The sequence below is a fragment of the Erpetoichthys calabaricus genome, chromosome 1 (assembly GCF_900747795.2).
Source record: "Erpetoichthys calabaricus chromosome 1, fErpCal1.3, whole genome shotgun sequence".
NCBI classification, from domain to species: domain Eukaryota; kingdom Metazoa; phylum Chordata; class Cladistia; order Polypteriformes; family Polypteridae; genus Erpetoichthys; species Erpetoichthys calabaricus.
This window is the reverse complement of record NC_041394.2, coordinates 285169133-285190883: the sequence shown is the minus strand read 5'-3', so window position 1 is coordinate 285190883 and position 21751 is coordinate 285169133. Positions and strand designations below refer to the sequence as shown.

The 21751-nt window shown below is 37.8% G+C and overlaps 1 protein-coding gene across 1 annotated transcript in view; it reads left to right on the top strand.

Moving 5' to 3' along the window:
• The first annotated feature begins 297 nt into the window (after positions 1–297).
• Positions 298–21751, top strand: part of mterf2 (mitochondrial transcription termination factor 2) — a 39305-nt gene continuing 17851 nt past the window's right edge. The window contains exon 1 of the mRNA XM_028816002.2: positions 298–395. The gene's annotated coding sequence lies outside the window, so the exon portion shown is untranslated. The remainder of the gene's footprint in view (positions 396–21751) is intronic.

Genomic DNA, 21751 nt, shown 5'->3' with positions numbered 1-21751 from the left:
TTGAATATGTCCATAATTTTATATATATTTAATTTTTAACTTTATTATTACTGGGGCGGACTGGTGCCCACTTTACGGTTAATGATTAAATTACTGTTTAGGTTAAAGACATATTAAAATAGTGCCTTCAGTAATTTTAATAATTTGTGAGAAATAAAAAATGAAAGTACAGTACTAAGACACGACTTATTTGCCTTAATCGGATAATTTCGCTCGTTTTATCGGTTGACTGTGTGAGAAAATACAAGCTTGCGCATTTATCCGACTCAATGAAGTAGTTATTGAGGAAGCTTTTATTTTGACACACGGTATTTTTTTTAAAGGACCGGAAGTAGTAGTTTTGCGCCGCTCTCTGTCCCTGTGTTCTCCCTGTCTGGACAAGTGCGGTTTGAATGGTAAGGTTTGCCTTTAGTGCATGTTGTGTGAGCATACAACAAGGTTTTAAATTTTTGGTGGGGAAAGATATTTTTTGGAATTATATGTTCTAGAACACAGCATATACAATGTCTGCTTTCGCTTTATTACTTCTAAAACTGTGCTTACTCTGTTTGAAGCTCCTATTTACTTTGGATACTGGATATTTTAATAGATTTTGCTATGGAAGGTGTGTCTGAGGCCGGCTACAGTTTAACTATTAAAGTATTTCTTTAAATCACAGTACAAACGTTAAGGAACACTGCGTTGTTGCATTACGTAGAGAGCTGCAGATAGATTTGTTTACTTTTAATTGTGAAATATTTAAAAAATCACAAAGTGAATACAATTTTGTTATTTAAATTACGCCGAAAGTTAAAAAAATTAAAATGTACGAAATTGAATTTGAAGTCATTCACGGTTGCTAAATGAGCCAGTTAGGACTAGAATATATTTCCAGTTATTCCCTGGAAAGTAATCCACACAGCCAATTGTATATATGATGATTATGTCAGATATCTAGAATAGAACTGGCAAGGATTTGTTCAGTTGTTAATAATCCAAAAGCCTTAAAAGAGTTACATTTAACATAACTGAAAGGCTCATAATTTACATTAATATCCATTTAAATTTAATTTGCAAAACATAATGCATTCTAACAAACTACAGAGCTGAAATTTAGATGAGAGCTTGGTCCTGGCAGGCCCCATTGACTAATAGATAGATAGATACTTTATTAATCCCAAGGGGAAATTCACATATTGTTTTCTTAACCAGAAACCACTTTACACTTAAGAGCAAATTAGAATATAGACAACAGCACAGTACATACAAGTATGCAAAAATAAAATAATAAGAAAAACCCAAACATATTAAATATTTTAAGGTAAAAATAACGTCATCATTGCTGCCCCTCAGCAGGCAGCAGTGAGTTTAGAGTACTGCTCCAATATAAAACAAATTTAGTAGAATAAAACTGTGGTGTGAGTGAAAGTATTAATTAGAGGTTATCAACACTCATTTTGTCTGAATGCTGTATGTAATCTGGCTAAAACTGAGCAGAATATATGCAGCCCCAAGATCTGAAAAATAATGCAAACTACCAGTGAGGATGCTTTATAGTAAACCAGCATACACACTGACAGATTCTTATGGGTGCTGTAATAGGGTTAGACTAGCTGCATCTAAATCTAATAGCCACACTGAATCACAGTTGGAACAATTCCTGTTAAAAAGGGTCTACCCAAAATAAGAAATACTGTATACAAAAATCACAGTTCTTTCTTAAATTGACATTTTTTCTCATACTTTCTTAAAATGAGACCTGAGATTGATAAAAACGAAACAAGTGAAAATGTACTGCAATTGCTTGTACAAAATGACCAGTTAAATTTTGTTCAAATTATAATATGAATATAACAAAGAACAACCTCCCTACATATACACAAGAATTTCAAACATGAAGAACCTTCTGACTTGACTATAAGATAGCAGTCACAATCAGTGCGTTTATATGCACACATAAAACCATGATAAAGTGAGTAACCCGGTTAAGGCAGAAACTTTATTTCTTAAAAATCCACATTTTCATGTGCAAGTACAATTCTGGTGTTCTTTCCCATATAGTCCAATATCCATAAACTGCATAAAAAAAGATTTAAATGTCATAATTGGCCCGAGTGAATGTGAAAAAAGCACGAGTCCTGTGATAATTTTTTCACATTTTATAAATATGTTTAGTCTTTCATGTGTGGTAAAGTAAATAACACCCATCTCCTTTTTATGTCCTCGACTTGAGCCACCAATGATTCAGTGTGTAAACACTAGCCACTGCATCACCCAGTCACACTGTTTAAACATTTCTATAGCAAATAGCTGGATTAAAAATAAATTGATACTGTATTAATGGATTTCTATTAATGAATTGCACGCAGTACTCTTTTCTGCTTGACTGTGCAGTTGAGCCCTGCACAGAATGTGGTATGTGTACTTCTTGCCTTACACTCAGAATCAGCACTAGATAGATAGATAGATAGATAGATAGATAGATAGATAGATAGATAGATAGATACTTTATTAATCCCAATGGGAAATTCACATTCTTCAGCAGCAGCATACTGATACAATAAATAATATTAAATTAAAGAATGATAATAATACAGGTGAAAAAAACAGACAATAACTATGTATAATGTTAAATATTAACGTTTACCCCCCCTGGTGGAATTAAAGAGTCTCATAGTAGCCTGCCTTCCTCACCAGTTTGTCCAGGCGTGAGGCGTCTTTCCTCTTAATGCTGCCTCCCCAGCACACCACTGCGTAGAAGAGGGCGCTCGCCACAACTGTTTGATAGAACATCTGCAGCATCTTATTGCAGATGTTGAAGGAAGCCAGCCTTCTAAGGAAGTATAACCGGCTTTGTCCTTTCTTGCACAGCGCATCAGTATTGGCAGTCCAGTCTAATTTATCATCCAGCTGCACTCCCAGATATTTATAGGTCTGCACCATCTGCACACAGTCACCTTTGATGATCACTGGGTCTATGAGTGGTCTGGGCCTCCTAAAATCCACCACCAGCTCCTTGGTTTTGCTGGTGTTCAGGTGTAGGTGGTTTGAGTCGGACCATTTAACAAAGTCATTGATTAGGTCCCTATACTCCTCCTCCAGCCCATTCCTGATACAGCCCACGATAGCAGTGTCATCAGCGAACTTTTGCACATGGCAGGACTCCGAGTTGAATTGGAAGTCCGATGTATATAGGCTGAACAGGACCAGAGAAAGTACAGTCCCTTGTGGCGCTCCTGTGTTGCTGACCACAATGTCAGACGTGCAGTTCCCAAGACGCACATACTGAGGTCTGTCTCTGTCGCTGAAGCTGCTCTTCTGTCTGGAGATGATACTATTAAGTGGATGCAGTGGATTCTCCATAATTGATAGGAGCCTGCTGAGCGCCCTTCGCTCTGCCACAGATGTTAAACTGTCCAGCTCCATGCCAACAATAGAGCTTGCCTTCCTCACCAGTTTGTCCAGATGTGAGGCGTCTTTCCTCTTAATGCTGCCTCCCCAGCACACCACTGCGTAGAAGAGGGCGCTCGCCACAACTGTCTGATAGAACATCTGCAGCATCTTATTGCAGATGTTGAAGGATGCCAGCCTTCTAAGGTAGTATAACCGGCTCTGTCCTTTCTTGCACAGCGCATCTAAGTTTGGGTAATAAAACCATTCTACCATGCCAAGCAATGGTGTTGAACTATGCTGAAGTTTTCTATACTCTATACTTGTATACTCTGGTCTCAGTTATCTATGCAGATTTGTTGTACATCAAAAACACTGTGGGTCTAATTTGTATTGTACTCACCTGCCTCCCCGCTAAACTTGTCCTGCCCCTGCCCCTGCTTAATCCCAGTGCTGCTGGAATAATAATAATGCAGGTATTTTTACTTCAGTAAAATCAGTATTGCATTAGGTTACTCGTTACTTTTAAAAATAATTGAACTATGTAACACATGTTACTTTAACATGTTGTCACCCAACACTGCTCCTGAGATTGTGCACTGTACATTCAGCTAATCAGCTTAAATTTAGTTTATTGTGAAATATTTAGATTATTTTAAATAGGAGTATCTGTCATAGTAAATTTATCTTGTGGACACTTTTACCCGTGGCTACAGAAAGCATGTACTGTATGAAGGTAAGCAGGTGAACACAGTGCAGTGGACACGCGCAGACTACAAAATCCTTCACCATACATAACACATGTAGGTGATAAGAGATTTAACTTGGTTAATTATCTGTTTTGCGTTTGGCAATGATGGTTATTAATTCAATAATTCAGGAGATAAACTCCTATTTTGTCTGTCTTCCCTTTTTCTGTTGTAGGAGGTGGTTCGTTGGCTGTTTTACCTATATCAAGGTAACTGAAGCACACTCTTTTTAAAAAAAAAACAAAAAAAAAAACAACAATATAATTTATTGGTAAGCCCAAGGATTGTAGAAGTATGATAACTGTGTGTATATGTATATATATATATATATATATATATATATATATATACATACATACATACATACATACACACACACAGTCACATGAAAAGGTTTGGGAACCCCTCTTAATTCTTAGTATTTTTGTTTATCATTGGCTGAGCTTTCAAAGTAGCAACTTCCTTTTAATATATGACATGCCTTATGGAAACAGTAATCCATATTACTAACTGAGAATAAACCGGATATGGACGCAGGGACACGGCGATGGGACCATGAGACGTACCACGCATGCGCACGTCTCATAAACCTTAAGCGAAGTCGTATCCACCGCGAACGAAAGAGTCACGGCCCAAGAACGAAAGAGCTCAACTAACGTGAATGAGAAATGAAGCAACAACGCGCCCATAGCTAACACTAACGACACAACCACACAAAAAAGAGGATTCTGCACTGCACCCCAGAGTCAAACGTGAGAGGCTACGGAGGCCCCACAAGTCCACAAAGATAGTACGAAAGGTGCAGGCGTCACCGCCATATTGTGAGTGGCACTACTGCGGAGTGAAGTTAGGAATAATGTGCTAATTGGGATTGTACAAACCGCTGAACGCTTTACACCAAATTCAAACACAATACAGCTCAACGATACAAACACGAGTCCACCTGGATAAGATCAATGAACGCAGGCGCCTACAACGCGCGTCTGAAACTGCGGAAGCAAAGCAGGCACGGGTTCAACACGAAAGACCACAACTGACGGAGATAAATAATCTCTTTCAAATCTATTTCGGGTTACCCAAGACCAGGGGTTGGCGAGCAAAGCGAGCAGGGGGCGGAGCCCCCTAGTATTTCAGAAGTGACATTAAGTTTATTGGATTAACAGAAAATATACAATATGCATCATAACAAAATTAGACAGGTGCATGAATTTGGGCACCCCAACAGAGATATTACAGCAATACTAGTTGAGCCTCCTTTTGCAAATATAACAGTCTCTATACGCCTCCTATAGCCTTTGATGAGTGTCTGGATTCTGGATGGAGGTATTTTTGACCATACAAAATCTCTCCAGTTCAGTTAAATTTGATGGCTGCCGAGCATGGACAGCCTGCTTCTAATCATCCCATAGATTTTCAATGATGTTCAAGTCAGGGGATTGTGACGGCCATTCCAGAACATTGTACTTCTCCCACTGCATGAATGCCTTTGTAGATTTCGAACTGTGTTTTGGGGACATTGTCTTGTTGGAATATCCAACCCCTGCGTAACTTCAACTTTGTGACTGATGCTCAAACATTATCCTGAAGAATTTGTTGATATTGGTTTGAATTCATCTGACCCTCAACTTTAACAAGGGCCCCAGTCCCTGAACTAGCCACACAGCACCACAGCATGATGGAACCTCCACCAAATTTGACAGTAGGTAGCAGGTATTATTCTTAGAATGTGGTGTTCTTCCGCCATGCAAAGCACTTTCTGTTAGGACCAAATAACTCAATTTTTGTCTCATCTGTCCAAAGCACTTTGTTCCAAAATGAATCTGGCTTGTCTAAATGAGCATTTGAATACAATAAGCGACTCTGTTTGTGGCGTGAGTGCAGAAAGGGCTTCTTTCTCATCACCCTGCCATACAGATGTTCTTTGTGTAAATTGCGCTGAATTGTAGAATGATGTACAGATACACCATCTGCAGTAAGATGTTCTTGCAGGTCTTTGGAGGTGATCTGTGGGCTGTCTATAACCATTCTCACAATCCTGCGCATATGCTGCTCCTGTATTTTTCTTGGCCTTCCAGACCTGGGTTTAACAGCAACTGTGCCTGTGGCCTTCCATTTCCTGATTACATTCCTTACAGTTGAAACTGACAGTTTAAACCTCTGAGATAGCTTTTTGTAGCCTTCCCCTAAACCATGGTACTGAACAATCTTTGTTTTCAGATCTTTTGAGAGTTGCTTCGAGGATCCCATGCTGTCACAATTCAGAGGAGAGTCAAATGGAAGCACAACTTGCAATTGACCACCTTAAATACCTTTTCTCATGATTGGACACACCTGTCTATGAGGTTCAAGGCTTAATGAGCTAATCAACCAATTTGGTGTTGCAAGTAATCAGTATTGAGCAGTTACATGCAATCAAATCAGCAAAATTACAAGGGGACCCAAATTTTTGCACAGCCAGTTTTTCACATTTGATTTAATTTCATACAATTAAATACTGCTTCACTAAAAATCTTTGTTCAGAAAACACTCCAGTACTCAGATGTTCCTAAGAAAAGAAAGACATACCAGTTATCTTTTTTGTTGAAAGTAGAGTAAATTATTATGCTGCCTTTTTCATATGACTATATGTATATATGTATATATATCCATCCATCCATCCATCCATTTTCCAACCCGCTGAATCCGAACACAGGGTCACGGGGGTCTGCTGGAGCCAATCCCAGCCAACACAGGGCACAAGGCAGGAACCAATCCCGGGCAGGGTGCCAACCCACCGCAGGACACACACACACACACACACCCACACACCAAGTACACACAAGGGCCAATTTAGAATCGCCAATCCACCTAACCTGCATGTGTTTGGACTGTGGGAGGAAACCCACGCAGACATGGGGAGAACATGCAAACTCCACACAGGGAGGACCCGGGAAGCGAACCCGGGTCTCCTAACTGCGAGGCGGCAGCGCTACCACTGTGCCACGGTGCCGCCCTCATATATATATATATATATATATATATATATATATATATATATATATATATATATATATATATATATATATATATATATATATATATATATATATATATATATATATATATATATATATATATATATATATATATATATTATTGACATGCAAGGCAGGACGCAGACTACTAGACAGGCAAACATAACAGAGAGGCTCATTGTTCACTTGCTATTTAGAGTTCTAATTTATGCTGGAACAGATACATAGTTTTATGATGCCAAGTCTTTAAAGATGATGTCCGAAGTCGTGTGGAGTTGTTGCTTTGTTGCTGCTCCAAGTCCTTCTTATAAATGAATTATTGTCATTCTTTAAATTATAGGTCTTTGCTATTGCTTGAATCTATTTTGTGTCTTCTGGCCTGAAAGAAGTTTGTAGAGGGACCTCTACACTTCAACTCTAATTTACACATTTGGTATCACATGACTGTAGTTCTGTCATTTAGTTTAGAATGTAAGTGGGGGTTTGTGCAGCTGCATGTCTGTTAAATCTTCTGGTCAAATAACTGGGTTATTAGTGGAGCAATGTATGTCTGTTAACCTGGTTTTCAGAGGCTAATAATCCATTTTCTCTAACTGGAATAAGGGTTTACATGGCATTTTAGAAGTAAGGATTCTGTGAATAACTGGGTTATTAAAGCGCATATGAACACACTCAATGAGATGAGGTAAAGGCCTGTTATTGTAGGCATGAAGGACCGCCAGTGGTGTTTAACAAAATTCTGTTAAATATTTTGTTTCCTAGAAATACTTAATTATAGTGTGTCATGAAGATGATATGAAGCATTATTCGTAATGGCCTTCATATTTGCCTTCATTCTCTTTTCTGCTTCTACCTCCAGCAGGTTGAGAGTACAGTCAATAACTGTGCCTACCGTCTTACTTTACTTGATTTGGTGGGCCTCTCTTGAAGTGATGTTACCAGTCCAGCATACCACAGCATCGGAAATTGTACTGGCCATCACAGAGATCTAGAACATGTAAAGGATGTCACCACTCACATTGAAGGAATGTAGTTTACTGTGAAAAAAGGGTCTTTTCTGCCCCTTCTTATGTAATTCCTCTGAGTTACTTAACCAGTCTATCTTGTCATTGATGTGGACCCTCAACTAATTGTAGCAGTGTACCGCATCCACTCACTGAATAGTGACTGCACATGGAGGCTGTCAGGTGTGGAGAAAGCCAACAACCAATTTCTCTTTGCACTAAGAAACAAACTTTTCCACCTGATTTCTATACAGGTAGTCCCCAGGTTGCGGACATCCGACCTACGACTTACGAATGAGGATGCAACTGCAACGCATGCGCCTCAGTAACTGCTGCTCCATCATCTTTGGCCTGGGGATGCTGCAAGCAGTGGCTGGAGGGGGGCGATTTCGCTGCTTGCGCAGTGTAGTGTCCCTCGGGCGGCTCCCGGCGGCAAGAGGTGACCCGTGGTCCATAGTCACCGGGGCCACAGCTATTGCTCGTGTGCAGGACGATGGTTCGCTGCCCGCCCACAACGCCGCCGCAGCTACTGCTCCTGACTGGACGCAGGCTGGATGGAGCGGAGGGGGGCGTTTCACTGCCCGCCCACCACACGCGGCTGGTAATGCTGCAAGCGGTGACCCGGTTGTGGCTGAACGGGGCAGCGGGGGTAGCATTGTAGTGTGCCTCGGATGGCTGCCTGTTGAATTGGGGTTGGGCGATTCACTACTCGCCTTTGGCCACACCATGTTCGTTCTACAGCATACTGTAGTGGAGGTGACTGTGAGGTGGGCTGGTGATGAACCGCCCCTCGTCGCCCCCATTCATTCTCAATAGCAAGCCTGCTCGTACTGTTATGCACATAGCAGGAAGTTGTCTCTTGTCAGTACATCACACATGTTGATGACTGGTGCCTTCCTGCTGTGATAACGTGTACAGTGCTGTGCAGAAGAGCTCATCTTAACCTTTGTCTCTGAAACACAAATCTGATGCAAGTGCTGGTGATGCAGTAAAGAAGAGAAAAACCATCACCATTGAAAATAAAGTAGAAATAATAAAAATGTCAGAGAGAGGTGAAACTCCATCATTCTTTTGCAGAGCACTTGGTTATAGTCGGTCAAAAATAGCATTTCTTAAAAAAATGTACCTGTTCCAACTTACATACAAATTCAACTTAAGTACAAACCTACAGTCCCTATCTCGTATGTAACCCGGGGACTGCCTGTACTCTGTCTCACCCCCCATGATATAGAATTATCAAAGAGTTAATGCAAATGACATGACCTGCTGTTATATTTATAGTCTGAGGTGTACAGAGTGAAAAGGAAAAATGTAACGGAATGATTCCTTGTGGTATCCTAGCGTTTTCTCACATTCATTGAAGGAAAGTGGTGAAACATAGAAAAGTCCATTAAAAACTGGTCCAGAGCATTAGCTTTGTGCATGTTCCGTTCCAGTAAGGATCACTGGATTGATTGAGTCCAGTAATTCTGTCCAGTCCATTCCAAACTTCTTTCATGCTATTCCAAGTGAGTCTGTTTTCTATTTTAGTTCTGTAAGCGTCCTTCCCTTCACTCAGCTTTTTCTTTAGTGTTCTTTGTACGCCGATTGTATCCAAGTTTAGAAGGTTTGCTGTTTGGAAAGCTGTGCGCTATTTTTGAGGGTACAATATTGTTGACTCAAAAGTTAATATAGTCTAAGTTTCACACTTTCTAATCTTTATTTCCAAACATCCATTCAGAGTCATTGCAGCTTCCAGGGTCTACTTCCTCATTATCTTGGTGGCAACAGCATGCCATCTAATAAAAGGCTTTTAGATGGAAGTAAGGTGAATCACTCTGTTGTCATATTTGCCCATTGGTGCGACAGGTTTACATTTAAGTTACAATAAGATTTACAACAGTAAAGATTACAGCATAGGGTAAAAGTACTCTAGACGTGTCTTGAAAAGCTTAAATTCGATAAAAAGTACAGTGTCAATGTTGTTGTATTCAGCAGACTCCTCAAATTCTATGTAAAGTTTTTGCTTCAGTGATAGGAAAAAAATATTCAGATATTTGACGGTACAGCCACCAGGCTTTATTCATAACTTTAAACATCCTGGGATTTATCATGAAAGATTGAATCCTTATTTTGAATGAGAAAACAGTAAAATGAGGCCAGATTAATGTTTTCAAAGTCATATACTGAATATGTAAATTTAATATCATGAGAGATTTTTCCACTTTAATAATATATCATATATATAATAATATGTATTATAATCTTCATCTCAATTACTTCCAGCCTTTTAAGTTATAATTTGTGTTTTTTCTAGTAGAGGTGTGGTATAAATCAAACCAGTGTGTTTTCAATAGAAAAAAAAACAGTCTTATTCTTTTCATTAAGTTCTTCTCAGACTTCATTGTGTTATAGTTATGTGCCAGGGAGAGTGGTGTAAAACAATCAGACTGAACTATACTGAGGCCATAACTTAACATAAACAATGAAATTTTGGCAATTAAAGCGATTGAAATGGTACATGATTTTTCTGGCCTCTTATTTTTTAAACAAATTGATTCAATACCGAAATCAGAAAATTGTATTTTTTATTAAATCTATAACTATTTGGCCTTGCATATTTTGTCAGTTTGTGAATTGGGCAATAAAATTCCAAGAAATATATGTTAAGAAGCAGTTATTAAAAATGTCATTTGAATTTCTTTTTTTTTTTTTATTAATTTTATTGTAATCATTCCGTACAAATACAATTTTTACAAAAAATAGGATTGAAAACAAATCAAACCCCACCCCTGAGAAGGAGAGCATGGCCAAAGGAGTAATACTTAAAGCTTGTAAACATACCTAAATTGTTGAGTTTATTTGGGCAATAAAGATAAATGGAGAAGGAAAAGAAATGCAGAAATAATTATTTCTTCTTATTCTAAATTATTAGATTAGATCCTGCCAGGTTTTGAAAAAGTTCTGTACAGATCCTCTAACTGAGAATTAGATTTTTTCCAATTTCAAATAATATAAAACATCGGTTTCCCACTGACTTATAAGAGGAGAGTTAGGATTCTTCCAATTTAACAAAATAAGTCTGCGTGCCAAAAGTGTAGTGAATGCAATCACAGTTTGCTTGTCCTTCTCCACTTCAAATCCATCTGGAAAAACACCAAACACAGCTATTAATGGGTTAGGAGGGATTGTGACACCAAGGCTGTCTGAAAGGCACTTAAAAATTTTGGTCTAAAATGATGTTAATTTGATGCAGGCCCAAAACATGTGATCCAGTGAGGCAGGAGCTTGGTTGCAGCGTTCTCAGGTTGGATGTCGCCCTGGGAATATTTTGGAAAGTTTTAAGCGAGACAGATGAGCTCGATATATAATTTTGAGTTGAATAATTCTATGCTTTGCGCATATGGAGCTCGAGTGAATTCTCTGCATTGCTACCTTCCACTCCTTTTCTGATATATTAATTAAGAGATCTTTTTCCCATTGTCCTCTTGGATCTTTGAAAGGAAGGGACTCTAATAAAATTTTATATATTGCAGAAATGGTGTCTAAGTCCTCGAAGTTGAGCAGTATTTTTTCCAGCATGGTGGAGAGTACGAGATGAGGAAAATCGGGCAGGTTCTGTTTAACAAAGTTTCTAATTTGAAGATAGTGAAAGAAATGTGTAGCTGGAAGGTAAATTTGGAATGTAATTGTTCAAAGGATGCAAAGATATTGTCTATATAAAGATCTCTGAGCAATTTAATCCCAAATCTTTTCCAGATATTAAAAACTAGATATGTTTGCGAGGGTTGAAAGAGGTGGTTCTCCTGCAGTGGTGCCACAGATAAAAGATTTTCCGTCTTAAATTGCTTTCTAAATTGGTTCCATGTTCTGAGTGAATGAAGCACAATTGGGTTATTAGTATATTTGCGATAACTTGCATTTATTGGAGGGCAGAGCAGGGAATATAAAGAAGTACTGCAGGATTTTACTTCTGTTGCGGACCAAGCCTGTGTATGTTCATCTATTTGTTTCCAGGTTTTTATAGCTTGTATGTTTGCTGCCCAGTAATAAAACTGAAAATTAGGTAGAGCCATGCTACATTCTGCCTGAGGTCTTTGTAGGGTCGCTCTTCAGATACGTCAATGTTTTTGAGTTCCAAATAAATGAGGTTATGGTTGAATCTAATTGCTTAAAAAATGATTTATTGATGTATATTGGAATGTTTTGAAATAAAAAAGAAGCTTAGGAAGGATATTTATCTTAACAATGTTAATTCTTCCAGCTAGAGTGAGATGAAGGGTTGACCATCTATGCAAGTCTTGCTTAATTTTTTCCATACAGACGGTGAAATTTTGTTGATAAAGAGCTTTGTTTACTTGTGATATTTACCTTAGGTATTTAAACTGATCTGCTGTGGTAAAAGGTAGGGTGTCCAATCTGATATTGTATGCTTGTGAATTCACTGGAAAGAGTATACTTTTATTCAACTTAATTCTGAGACCAGAGATCTTTTGAAATTCTGTAAGTGCTGCTAAAACTGCAGGCACAGTGTTTTCTGGGTCTGATATATATAAAACCATATCATCTGCATATAGAGAAATTTTCTGTTCCAGTCCTTCTCTGATAATCCCCTTTATCTGATAAGAATTTCGACAGTGGACCGCCAGTGGTTCAATGGCGATTGCAAACAGCAGTGGTGACAAGGGGCATCCTTGTCTGGTGCCACGTTCTAGTTTAAAGTAGTCTGAACAAATGTTGTTAATACAAACTGAAGCTTCTGGATTGGTATACAGTAGTTTGATTCATGCACAAATATTCGGGCCAAACCCAAATTTCTCCAATGCAGTGAAAAGGTAGTTCCATTCAATCATATCAAATGTTTTTTCTGCATCCAATGATATCATCATCTCTGGGGTGTTTGACTTTGCTCGTGAATATATTACATTAAACAGGCGTTGAAGATTGGAAGATGAGTGTCGGCCTTTAATAAATCCAGTTTGATCCTGTGATATTACCGAAGGCAACACTTTCTCCATCCTTCTAGCTATAATTTTTGAGAGTATCTTAACATCATTATTCAGAAATGATATTGGTCTGTATGATGCACATTGTAACAAGTCCTTATTTTATTTAGGAAAGACGGTGATTAATGCTTGATGAAAGGTTTGAGATAGAATTTGATTGTCTCTAGCTTCTGTAAATGTTGCCAATAAGAGGGGAGCTAGCTGAGTGGAGAATTTCTTATAAAATTCTACAGGGTAGCCATCAGGGCCTGCTGATTTCCCGCCTTGAAGTGACTTTATAGCATCTAGTAATTCTAATAGCGTCAGAGGTTTATCCAGTTCCACAGCACTAAAAGTATCTATTTGTGGTATCTGTAATGTATCCAGAAATGCATTAGATTGTTTGTTGTCTTCTTTAAACTCAGTAGAATATAAGGTTTTATAGTAGTCTCTAAATGTGTGCATTATATTTTTATGGTTAATGATTTCATCTCCATTCGTGTTGGTGATTACTGGAATTGCATTGCGAACTTCTTACTTGTGGATTTGTTGAGCTAAAAGCTTATTAGCTTTCTCTCCGTGTTCATAGTAGTGATGTCTTGATTTATAAATAAGTTGTTCAGTTTCTTTATTTGTCAAGATGTTGAGTTCTGTATGCAGAGCCTGCCTTTTCCTATGAAGAGCCTCACTTGGACGCCTGGCTTGTTCTTCGTCTATTCTAGTAATTTCGCTTCTTAGCTCAGACACTTTCTTGGTTTCTAATTTATTTCTGTGGGAAAGATATGAAATAATCTGTCCTCTTAAGAAGGCCTTTAGAGTTTCCCAGAGTGTTCCTGCAGAAACCTCTGAGGGTGTGTTTGTCTCTAGGAAGAAACTGATTTGTTTGGATATAAATTCTGTACAGTTCTTGTCTGCTAATAGAAGTGGGTTAAGACGCCATCTGCGAAGTGAGTGTGAGGGGCATAATGATTTTAGCTCCAAGACCAGAGGTGCATGGTCGGAAATGACAATTGTGTCGTATTTGCAAGATTTAATCGTAGGCAAGAAATTATTATCTATAAAGAAATAATCAATTCTTGAGTAGCTATGATGCACTGGTGAGTAGAACAAATATGTTCTTGAATTTGGGTTTAGAAACCTCCAGGGGTCTGATAAGTTGTGGTCAGTTACAAACTGTGTAATTGTCTTTGCAGTGTTAGATGTAGTCCCCCCTGTGACAGGAGTCCTATCTAAGAATGGATTTAAAACACAATTAAATTACCCCAGCCATTATAATTTTATGAGTGTTCACATTGGGAATGGATACAAATAGATTATGCATGAATTCCTTATCATCGACAAGAATTTGGTCTCGTCCGTTACAGGAGATGGACGTCTGAAGCGGAGCTCCGTTAGCAGCGGCTTTATTTTCTCACGTATTTCTTATTATTTTGAGGTATCCTGTATTTACCCGACCCGAGGAGCTTCCACTACAGTATATAAACATGAGTAACAAGAAGAGAGGTCAGAAAGAACCGGAAAGGAAACTTAAAGCTACATCAAAACCTAGACAGACATCAAGCTCAAGTACGAGGTACGGCCTCTCGGAGACTGACCTAGAACAGGCAGACGAATGCGCATACTTCCTAGGACCCCACTCCACTGCATTGTCTCCAGTCGAGAGCGAAAATGGGAGCGACGGTGCAAGTGATGCAGGTCACGATGGATCGCTGATTTCAGAAGATCACTCGAAACTAAAAAAGGCCTTGCAGTACGTGCTCTCATCTACTCCTTGCAAGCCCGAAGCATCGGCTGTAACAGGGGCTGCAATTCCACCCATGGAGCACGAAAGCTGAAATGATCTGTCTGAACTGAAGGAAATGATCACAACATTGGCCACGGCTACGGCCGTAAGTGAGCTTAAGAAGACAAACGAGAAACTGCGACAGGAGCTGCGTCAGGATAACAAAGACCTGGAAATGCGTTTATTTAATCGTTTTGATGCGACCTTTTAAAGGTATAGTGGGGAAATTAGAGGAACACATTGAAGAAAATAGATCCAAACTGAAAAAACTTGCCGATCAGCTGGATGACGTAAGCAGGCATTCACGGCTCGAATTGAAACAGAGGAACAAATGGCATCTAACGCTGATGAAAAAGCTACAGCTGCGAATTCCGAATGCAAAAAAATTGGAGACAGACTTGCGGCCCTGGAAGATGGGTGCAGAAGGAATAATATTAGAATCGAAGGTCTACCTGAGAAACGAGAAAGTACAAACCCAGTGAAATTTGCAGTAGAATTCCTCTCTAAAATAATTGGAGATGACTTTAAATCAGATACCGAGATAGCAGCAGCTTATCGTATACGCAGATCAAATACCTTTAAACCTAGGTCTTTTATTGTTCGCTTTGAGCGATTATGATGTAAGCTTGATGTGATGGCAGTTCTCCGACACAAGCAAGAGATTATATTTGAAAATAATCTCATTCGTATTTTCCCTGACTTCTCACTTTCAGCAGCTGCAAAACGTGTAGCCTTCTTCAACATTAAACAGCTGTTATGGAAAGCCGATATCAAATACAGCCTCTTGTATCCCGCCAAACTGAAAGTGGAAGTTCAAGGCCAATACTACGTATTTTCCAGCAAGGAGGAAGCTGAAAAGGAATTAAAGAAGTTGTTCCTGACACCATTTTGAAAGACAATAATGAGCCGTATCCTGTCATGGCATGGCAAGTAGTTATCACCTGCTGTCTGATCCACTTGTAAAGATACGGGTATTATAATTATACATCCTTTTCTCTACTTGGACACTTTATGTTTATGTTTTAATTACAGTTATAGACGTGAGTATGTGGAAGTAATTAAAGTAGGGGTTTTTTGTTTTTGTTTTTTTTTTCTTGTTTTTTTTTCTTTCTTTTGCTACTCTAAAGGAAACTGTTTAACATCATACCCTTGGTTTATTGTTATTTCTATTATTGCATTAGGATTTACTATGCTTATCTTAGACCACTTTTTAACACCATTCCCAGGGTTCATTATTTTATTATCTTAATATTTTAAAATTGCTAAAGATTATATTTTAAGCTTAAAGTCTGTTAATGATTATATTTTTGGCAGATGGTATTTAGACTTTAGTTGCAATAGATATCTCTACTTTTTTTTTCTGAATCGCCGCTGCGGGGGGGGGGGGACGTGCTCTGTCTCTAGGTATGTCAGACTGGGACGTTGTGAAGTTGGGTCTAGCCTCACATGGGGAGGCAAAATGGGGGGGGGGATATGGGGGGGAGAGAAAGAGAGCAGGCTATCTAATCTATCCTTTTAATCCTTATAATTATAACTATCAACGCAACAATAGGCTGTATGGCAATAACTCGTGGGGAAATTGGAAATTAAGATTAAAACTGCCTCACTACCAGTTAAGACTATAAAATGACATCATAAATACAGAATCAATGTCTCCATGATGGGACAGTTAATTTTGTGAGCTGGAATGTTAAAGGCCTGAGTCACGAATTAAAGAGAAAGAAAGTATGGTCTCACCTAACAGGCTTAAACGCTAAAATAGTATTTTTACAGGAGACCCACTTACTAAGCAAGGATCAGTTCCGGCTGCAAAAAGACTGGACTGGCCAAATGTTCCATTCTAGCTTTATAAAGAAAACTAGAGGTGTGGGAATTCTCATACATAGAACAGTCCCATTTGTAGCATCAGATGTAGTATCAGATCTTGAAGGGAGATATGTGATGGTCATAGGCAACTTATTTAACTGTAAAATGATTTTGATAAATGTTTATGCACCCAATGTCATTTGAATTTCTATGGGATGAAAGTACTTCCTGTTGATTGGTTTACCCTTTTTAAAATCAAATCCTACATTTGATTACAGATGTAAGACATTATAATGTTTTTCTACACATATACCATCAAAATAAAAATCCACTACTTGAGGAGATACACTGTTTCTTTTCTTAGTTTGTTTCGTTTAAATTAGTTAATGACTAGACGGAAATGGAATACGTTAAATATTTTTTGAAAATGTTTCTACAATGCTAATAATAGTTAATAATAATGATAATGATAATAATAGTAATAAATAACCTGTATGTGACAGTTCAGAAACCAATTTTACCCCAACAATGTAGCTTATCCATAAGCTATCTTTTAATGGGTTAGCTATCGGTGGTCTATAATTCACAGTGGCCATAAGGCCAAAAATATATAAATATAAAATAAGATTTTAGATATTTATATGTTTTTTTTGTGTGATGCTTAACTATGTTAGAGGGAACTAATATATAAAATGAAAGTTACAGATTAATTAATTCATCCATCCATTTTTAAATGCACCTAATCCATTTCAGAGCATTGGCAGTATTGTGCATATTGTAAGTCAGGAACAATACCTTGATCCCTAAACCCACATTCAGTTCATCTAGTACTATGTAGTATATGTAATTCATTCTTGGGATTTTAGCTTGTTCAGAATAGTGTTTGCTTAAAAAGACAGGTTTGACAGCATCCTTAAATCATTTCTATTTTTTAGTTAGATGCATTTGTTTATTCGAATCTGCCCTCTGCAGAGGACATTTTGTTTGATGCTACCTAAAAAATTAATATTATTACTGTGCTTACCCTTTTATCCAAACTGTAATAATGGGCTTTTTTCAAATGTATTCCCATTTGAGGAAGATTGTGCTCAACTTTACTTCTTTACTTATTGTAGGTTTGATGTGCATGATCGCATATCTTTAAATAATACTTCGATCCATTTTTAATTTCTCCATTCATATTTTTGCTGAATCCTGCCTACTTTGCTGCAAGTTCACAAGAAGATAAACTTTCTCCCGACAGAATTGTACACAAGGCCACACATACAATCATGAAGACCCAAGTGTTTATATCCTTGCATGTGTTCAGCAGAATATGCTGAAAAGCATTGTTGTATGGTACCTTTCACAGAATTTAATAAACTGCCACTTATGTTTCATCAAGGAAAAATAGTGGCCAGTTCATTTTTATACAGTTTCACATTTAATAATATAGGTTTATAGAAAAGTTTGTTGGTGCCTGTCCTATTGAAACTACCATAAATCAGCAGACAAACTAAATGAGGCAAGTACAGCAATACACCAGTTAATAAAACAATGACCTGGTCAATAGCCAATGTATTTAATGTGTGCTGTATGGCATATACTGGCACTTAGAGAATATAAAATGCTAGTGAATAGACTGTGGTCACTTTACGCTCCTATGGAACCTGTTAATCAGCAATAATCACCTATCATTTAGAATAAAACTCCTTACTGTCAATCTTGATATAGGTGCAGGGAAATCTGATTAAAAATATTTGAAATTAAACTTTAATTAAACAGAAAGGTGCAGTTTCATTTTGTTTATTATTGAGCTGACTAATTCAGTGCAGAGTGGCAGGGGTTTGAGCCTATTGTATGCAAGGCAGGATCAATCCCTGGGTTTGTGTGCCATACTATTACATCTGAGCAAAGTAACATTCATAAGCATACAATTATTCAACTTAAAATCATTTATCAAGCACCTCTGTCTCGTTTAAAATTGTCCAAAATGTTTCCAGGGCAAGATCCAACCTATGAGCGTTGAAATCAAGTTCTAGCCTCATTGGGTCATATGTTTTGCGCGTGTACCAAATTAACATCGTTTTGGACCAAAATCTTTAAATGCTTTTCAGACAGCCATGGTGTCATAATATCAAAGGCACCTGGCTGTATTGTTTTGTTTGAAGATATGACTATGTTCTTGCAAAAGAGTTACATTTCATTGTCAGTGGCATAGCTAAGTGGGGGCAAGGGGGGACATCTGTCCCCGGGCGCAGCATCCAGGTGGCGGCGAATTAATGTTCCCCATTGCATTTTGGCAAACAGGAGGGGGCGTGAAATCTTCAGTTGTCCTCGGGCGCTGAAAACCTACCTAGCTACGCCTCTGTTTATTGTAATGATTTTTTTAGGTGCCAGACATTTCACTACATGCAGTGTGTAACATATTGAAGGCATTGTGACTGGCATGGTGGTCTGGGTCATTTAGTTATATCCACTTACTACTTCTAAATAGCTAAGAGGTCTTTTCAGACATCATTATTAGTGGCTGATTGAGATAGCCTTTAGTGTTTCTCCCTGTTTACTCCAGCGCAGCACATGATCCAGTTGTTAAAAATGAAGACCAAACATTTGGAATACAATTTTGAACCCATGCTTGGAGATGGTGGTTCACTATATAATGACACTAAATACAATAAAAGTTATTTGTTTGTTTTGCACTATTTCCAACAAAAATATCACGAGTGGTAATTTAACATGCACAGTTTGAGGTTTGGACATTGAGTTAGGGAAAACATTTTAAAATTGAGAACCTATTGAAGCCTTTTTATGCATCTAGCATCAAAATTCAATTTGACCATGAGCATTGGTTTGTTGACACTTTGCATTTCAACATTACACAACATGAAAGATAGCATGCAATATTCTCATTTATGTGAATTAACTTTTTTTCCCCAATGGCACACGGCACTGAAAAGCATTTGCAGTCATTCTTGTTTCCTTTTTAATTTTATTGATTTAATAAATAATTCCTATTACAATGAATGAACCATAGATCAATCAATGATATATGCCATACATTTATGTTTCATATCAATCTGAACACCTGTCCCCTGCCCAGTGTGCACTGTCATTTTTGCATACTGTATATAGTAACAAAGTATAGTACCTACATGACTCAAGCCAAGGATCGAAGATTACAGTATTTAAAGAGAGGCATTATATGCATCCTCACTTTCTCTATTTATTTTCTAAACCACTTAATTGCAGGAGGCAGTGCTGGAATGGATATCAGTTAAAGCAAGTTGTTGGCCTTTTTTAAACTGTCGTCTTAGTTTCTTGTGCAAACCCCATTTGGATTTGAACTACTACATATTTCATTCAGCATTGCTTTTGTGCTCTTGTGTTTTCCTCTGCTATACACAAGACTTAATTTGTAATGTGTACTTGCATACTTGCTGTTGTGATTAGTTTCATGCTGGTATAATGATTATACTGTACATATAAATGTGATTTTTGTCTTTATTAAGAATATATTGTAACTTTACGATGTTGATATCATTTGTTTCTTTTTGTTCATTCACTTGTTCTTTTATAAGAGAGGCAGAGGCAATTAATTACACCTTTTCTGAAAAGGATTATGGAGCAAGCTGAAATGAGCATAGCAGTAGAAACATAATAAGAATTTACTAAAGCTTTCAGGAAAGTACAGTTTAAAGTAAGTTACTTTACTCAAATGAAAATCTGCCACACTTTCATATATTAGTTCTAATTTGTTTAATAAAAATATTACTCATTGTTAATGCCTATTGTACAAAGGAATAGAAACAATACTGATTACATTTCAGTGGTATTATATCAATTATTAATATAATGCAAGGGCACTTAATCAGGTCCTGGAGGACTGCAATGGCTACAGGTTTTCATTCCAGCCAGTTTCTTAATTACTGTATTTTTTTCCCCAAAAGTGGATGGAAATGTTTGTGCGTCTTATGGAGCAAATATTGCGTCACAGACCGTGATGTGTATTACCTGACCTGACTCAGATGATGACGAGGTTCTACATTGGAGAAAGAATGCATGTTGCACTTTTGCCGTTGCTGTACTTTGTATATGTACACGGGAAGCTCTACAGTCTACTTGTGACTTTACGCTGGGAAGATAAGTAAATAAATCAAGGTAAATAACATTAGATCTGGCTTTTATATACAAGGTACAGCGACGGCAGCTTCCACCTGCAGCTGTAGATTCTTCAGTACGCGAGTGACTCTCCATGCTAGTGTTTAGATCTGGACAGTGTATGTGCCCAAAAAAGAAGTCTGACTGCATTTTCGTACCATTGCTTATGAACTGAAGTGTCAGTGTACACTTTTCATGGCATTACACGTGTATTTTTGAGCATGCCCGTGTCGATCAAACACAGGAAGGTGGAAGCTGCCATTAGCAATACCTTAGATGCAACTAAAGATAGTATCATACTGTATATGAAGATAGCAAAGAAAGTAATATCAGTGATTATGAGCAACCGTGCTTCATAAATTCTGACACTAGCAATGAGGAGTTCTTGGGATTTCCAGAAAACTAGAAGAGTGCTTGAACCTTAAAGTCTCTCCTCATTTGTTAATGACAGTGATGATGGTTCTTAATACCGCTGTTGACTTTACATGGTTGAAATATTATTCTGCTATATTTTATTAAATATATTAGTACACCATTTGGTTCAGAATATTTTTTTTCTTGTTTTCCTCCTCTAAACCTAGGTGCATCTTATGGTCAGGTGCGTCTTATGGGGCGAAAAATACGGTAGATCTTAGACCTTGCTGATGATGAAACTTGGTATTTAACTGTAAGTCTTGTTAGCGCTTCCATTCATCAAAGACAAATTTTAGGTACATTGTAGAATAGAGGTCCTCCGTTACAGTCCTGGAGGTCCGCAGTAGCTGCAGGTTTTCACTTCAACCAATTTCTTAATTAGAACCCATTTATTTGCTACTAAAACAATACATTTTTGGGCTTGATTTTAGTTATCTTTCCTATTACATCTCAGAACGCCTAACTGCTTATTTTAGTTTTTAGTAGCTGCTTTAAGTTTTAATTGTTG